This window comes from Hippopotamus amphibius, chromosome 2, assembly GCF_030028045.1.
Source record: "Hippopotamus amphibius kiboko isolate mHipAmp2 chromosome 2, mHipAmp2.hap2, whole genome shotgun sequence".
Classification (NCBI taxonomy): domain Eukaryota; kingdom Metazoa; phylum Chordata; class Mammalia; order Artiodactyla; family Hippopotamidae; genus Hippopotamus; species Hippopotamus amphibius.
In genome coordinates, this window is record NC_080187.1 from 128,611,846 (window position 1) to 128,617,802 (window position 5,957).

At 40.1% G+C, this 5,957-nt stretch overlaps 1 protein-coding gene across 3 annotated transcripts in view; it reads right to left on the reverse strand.

The window, feature by feature from the left end:
* Positions 1-5,957, reverse strand: part of CENPP (centromere protein P) — a 226,384-nt gene that overhangs the window by 89,260 nt on the left and 131,167 nt on the right. The gene's annotated exons all lie outside the window — the stretch shown is intronic.

Here is a 5,957-nt window from a genome sequence, read left to right on the forward strand (position 1 = left end):
GCAGGAACTGTCTGAAATGCTAACTAGTATGTGATACTCAGAATAAAGAATGCATTATAAATTGTATTCTATTCTAGGTCAGTAGTTCTCAACTATTTGAAGGATGGACCCCTTTGAGGCTATGATGGAAGCTATGATGGACCTTCTATGCAGAAAAATACACACTTACAAACACTTGGCATGTATCAAAAGACTCACAAAACCGATTCTAAATCCTCTAGGGATTCTTGTACCATAGCTAAGAATCCCTACATAGAGTACCCCCTTAATTAACTTAAATTTTATGTGTAAATATTTCACTAGAGTTAAGGATAAATCAAAGAGTTAAAATTAAGGCAAACTGCCTTATTTCCCACAACTATTTAGCATTTATCCCCCCATTTATTTAGCAATATTTTTATGGCCATAGAAAATCTGAAAGAATACAATGAACATGTACATATTCTTCACCTACATTCACCAATTAATATTTAGTCACCTTCGTTTTATCTTTTTCACTCTATGGAAAGAGTGTGCTTGTGGGGTACAGGGGCTGGACCAATTGAATGCACGTTGCAGATATCATGACACGTCACCCCAGTACTTTAGCATGAGCCTCCTAAGAACAAGGGCATTTTCTTACATAACCATGGGACAATGATCACATTCTCTCACATTATCAAACCCCAGAAATTTAACATTGATTCAGTATCCACATACAGTCCATATTCAGATTTCCCCAGCTGTCCCAACAGTGTCCTAAACTGCTGTGTGTGTGGTATGTGTACATGTGGGCTCAAAATCTAATCAGAGCTCACTTGCCTTCAGTGTCCTGTGATCTAAAGCAGCAATTCTCTGCCTATGTGTTTCACCCCTTCGCTTTTTTGAAGGGTCCAAGCCAACTACCATGTAGAATGTCCCCTGATATGCATTTGTCTGATTGTTTCCTTACGATTATATTTAGGCGAGACATTTTTGCCAAGAATCCCTCATAGGTGATGTCATGTACTTCTTTCAGTATCATATCAGGAAGCACAAAATGTCAGGCTGGCCTGTTATTGGTGATGCTGAGACATTTGGTTGAGGTGGCATCTTCATCTCCTTGTAATTAAGAAATATCCTGCATGGTAAGATTATAGGTCTGTGTGAATATCTTGCCATCCAATAACCTTTCACTTAGTGGTTTTAGCTCCCACTGATTATCTTTGCCTTAATCAGTGACTACGTTGGAGGCTTCACAGTGGTGATTTTCTAACTCTATGATTCCTTCTGTACTCATTAGTTGGCATTCCTCTATAGAAAAAGCTGTGACCCTTTTGATCCTCTTTCCTCCTTATTATAAAAAGGATTGTGCATTTGATGTGTTAAAACCCATTGCCATCTTTATTCTTTGAGGTACTCAAACTGTGCCTTCACCCTAGCGTCTATGTTCTGTTCACAATCTGCAGTAATCTCTGAGTGCTTTTGTGTCTGTTCGTATGATGAAATATTTCAGGCATACTTTAAAGACTCCCTGGCCCTGATTACTTGACATTTTTCTCAGGAGCCTTGCTTCTTCTAATGAAAAACAGTCCTTAGAAACACAGATCTGGACATTAGATGCACTCACTGCTTTTAGGTCTTCTCAGTGGAAAGAACTAGGAAATTTATTTAAAACAAAACCATTACTTGCACCATTCCCGAAAGCACTTTGAGGCATTACTTAAAAATACTTAATACCCACATCTTTATAAATTCAGCTCAATTCATTTTAAATGACAATTTATGGCATTAATTCATTTTCAGAGCAAACATCCAACAGGATGATGACAGGAGTTCAGCCTGCAGGTTGCAAAAGCAAGTCCTCACCAGTCCAGGGTGTAGAAGAATGGCAGCTGAGGACCAGGGACCAGAGCGCATCTGAAGGAGGCTGTTGCCATGAGCTCAGCCAACTGCTGGAACTGCACGAAAATTCAGGGCTCGCTTTGTCAAATTGAGTTCTTAAGATATTGTAAATTTGGACTTTGATATAAAACTTCCTGGTTTTAAAAAATACCATATGCTCCAAACAAACCATTTCTGTGGGCTGACTACTGCCCAGGGGTCATATCTACTATATAAAGTCAATTCATTATAACCATAGAGCCTAGTCCACCATGAGGGGCGTCTGAACGTTCAAAACAACCCATAAAACCATATCAAACCCATGAATTCACTTCTTTCAGAAGCCTTTGTGAGTGCCTACTGTATACAACCTCTGCTATGCATAAAGACCACCCATTATTTACATTCTAGGATTTGATGGACTAGAACATTCTTAAACTAGGTATTTGCAAGGCTCATCCCCTCACATCCCTCAGGGCTTTCCTGACAATCCCCCACACCATTTTGCTTTTCTTCATGGCACTCAACACCATTCTCTGAATAAACTGATGGACAAAATTCTCCTTGTAACTTCTACTATGAAAGATTGTTATACAATCCATTCAAACGTACTCAGAAGGTTAAGGTAAACAGGGGAGGAAACACCACATACTGGCTGACAAACATCATAAAACTCAATCGTCCTAGTGATACTTGAGCTCAGGAAGGTGTCTCACGTGGCCACACTCACCCCTACTCCACACACTGGAGTTTTAATTTGCATGAGATGATTTCTAAGGTCCTTTGCGGTTCTCATCTGTTTGGACTTTGACCACTGTTCTCCATTTCTACATTAGCAGAAGGTCAGGAAAGGGTCTTAAAAATTATGCGTGATCTTGGCTTAAGCAATTTACTTTTATTTTCATCAGGACTGGAATATATTTGGCCGCTCAAGAAATTTGTGTTGACGTTCCTTTTATGCAATCAATGCTTCTGCTCATAAAATGTCAGTGAAGTGAATATTACTTTTCTAAATTTGAAATTTATCTTGTTTATAACATAATAATGTGCAGGTTATTCATGATTCCTAAAGACATTTTGATATAGTAACACTAATTCTCCAATATTTAGACCAAGGCTTGATGAGGCAAAACCCAAACAATAAAAAAACAAATATGTAGAAAAGAATTAGGCCCCCTTCATAGGACCCTTATAGGAACCAAAAATGGAAGATTTTCTCCTCACAATATTTTAGGGAAGAGGAGGTACACTGATGTGTCTGGAATGACAACCTGCAAAGGTATGGGGAAAAAACTCCAGTTTATATCCAAATGGTGTGTTCGTGCACACTGGGCTATCTCAGCACTTGTGCGGTAAAGTTTCCCTCCTGCAGGTCCAAGACTGTGGGAGGGGTTTTGGGCCTTGGGCTGTACCTCCAGTCACAATGTCAGCAAAATAGGGTGAGTAAGACCACGTGCATCTTGGCATTATACTCCAGGGCCTATTTCTTTCCCTAAGCCTTCTGACTAAAGATCACAGCAACATGCTGAAGGAAGACAAGCTCAGGGCTCACAAGTGAGGAGAGGAGAGAGGCTGCAACACATCTTTAGAAAAACAATCCCATAGGAAGTGCCTCCCAGCTCTCTAGACCAGGTGGCAGAACCAGAGATCAGACTCTTGCCTAGAAGGGTGGTGGCGGGGCAAATGCCATGACTGAGGAGAAGTGAGGAGAGGCTGGGAGAGGGACACTGTGTGGACACAGGCAAAGGTAGAGAGTGGGAGGCACGCATCCCACTGAGAGGAGGAGCTGCCTCTCAGGCCCAGCCAAGCGTTGCCATGCAAAAACAGGAGTCACCCAGTGGCAAGGCTTTACTTTTCAAGAGAAGTTGAAACTTCATAATGTTTAAATATAGAGCAATCCTACCTGACAAAAACACACACACATGAGTCTCAAATGACAGATTAAGGAATGCTCAAAAGTTCATAGCTATACTCCAAATGGAAATTAACCCAGTTGAATGTGTGTGTGTATATATGTATATAAATATAAAATATATAATTTCTGACATATTCATACAATAGAATATCATATAACACAGGTATACCTTGGAGATACTGCAGGTTTGGTTCCAGACCACTGTGATAAAGTGAATATATCAATAAAGTAAGTTACATGAATTTATGGGTTTCCCAGTGCACTACACTGTGATCTATTAAGTATGCAATACCATTACTGCATACTTAATAGACCACATACTTAATAATGTCTTTCAAAAAAAGAACATACCTTAATTAAAAAGATTTTGTTGCTAAAAATTGCTAACCCTCATCTAAGCCTCTGCAAGCTGTAGTAGTAACATCAAAGACCACTGATCACAGACCACCATAACAAATATAATAACAAAGGAAAAGTTTGAAACACTGCATATTACCAAAATGTGACACAGAGACATCAAGGGAGCAAATGCTGTTGGAAAAGTGGCACCAATAGACTTGCTTGACACAGGGTTGCCACAAACCTTCAGTTTGTAAAAAACACCGTAACTGTGAAATGCAATAAAGCAAAGCGCGATACAACAAAGTATGCTTATAATGAGAATGAACAAGCTAACCACAGTGACCTGGATGGATCTCTAAAACATACTGTCGAATGAAGAAAGCCAGACTCGAGAAAGAATGCACCGTGTACATAAACTTCAGAAGGCTCTGGCTTCTGAAGTCAGCCAGCAGCAGCCTCCTCTGAAGAGGAAGTGATTCCAAGGAGGGGTCGGGGAGTGCTGGGGTTTCTTGATTAGGCGTTTGTGAAAATTAACTGGGCTGTACCATTACGATGCTTATTTTTTTGTAATGTATACTTTTAGTTAAAAGTTAAAAAAATGAAACAAAACACTGTGAAGGACACAGATTTTGGCCCAAGGAGCTTCCCATTTATGGCCACTGCTCTGAAGGAACTCAGGTGAATAAAATCCATTTCAACCTTCACGATGTCCCAATTCATCAAGGTAACAGACAAATGTTTTGAACTAAACATAACTGAATAAATGGGGACATGAGCATTATAACCAAACAGGAGGCCTACCAAACCTCAGGCACTGCACCCAGGGCAGGCCTAAAGCTCTGCAGAGGCCAGCATACAGGACTGTCCGCTGAGGGCCACAGAAATAGATTTTATTTAAGTGGGCGCTGGCCCCCCTGCACATTGGAGGCACAGCACTTCTTCTATGGCCTGCTTCAACACGTGCCATTTCTCTGGGAATTGGGAACAAATGACAGTCAGATTCTTTGTAGCAGGAGAGATCAGACTCTGCTAACCTACTGGAAACATGCTTTGCAAATAGGCTGCCCCTCAATTCTGCACGTCATGAAGATGCTAGTTTGGTGTTACCTAGTACTTAGGTACCCAGACAGACAAATGTCCTCTTGAAGGATGATGTCTTAATTGATGTGGGAATTGGGCATTCTCTCAGGGGTAACTGAGAATGTTGTCTTCCTGCTCCCATGTCCTCCCTAAATGCTATGTGGTCATAGGTGACATTCTCTTGAAAAGTGAATGTCCAAGCAGGCTTCACCTGTATCCTTGCATCAATGTCTGCATCACAGCATCTAGGCTGGGTCCAGAAGCATTATATATGGCCTGGTCTGCAGATCCCCTGATATGCCTATGGCAGGGCTAAAAGCTTTTAAAGAACATCTTGAGACGTATGCTTGATGTAATAGCTTCAGTCATCAGAAGAAAATTAACAGCATGGCTCCTTTCTTAGGGACATCTGGAGATTGGGTTTATATTTCAATAATGTACTTTTTCAGTACTCCTTCCTAAAATTGATAAATATTTTGTTAGTCTATATAGAGTAAGTGATTTTTAAATTGGTTATTTATAAGTATTCATTCATTTAAGAATTTCATAAAGTATTTTTTTTCAAATCAAGTATTTCTTGAATGACTTTGACCGCACTTTCAATGGCCAGTTGCCATGAATTATTAAACTCTCTCTCTTTTTTCTTCAGAATCTTCCAGTAGACGTCTAGAGTTTAGCTAGAAGTCTTGGCTACGATACAAACAGTGATGGAAAACATATGAGCAGTAACAAGTTTTAATCTCGCTTCTCAGTACTAACATGGGCTAATCTGTGGGAG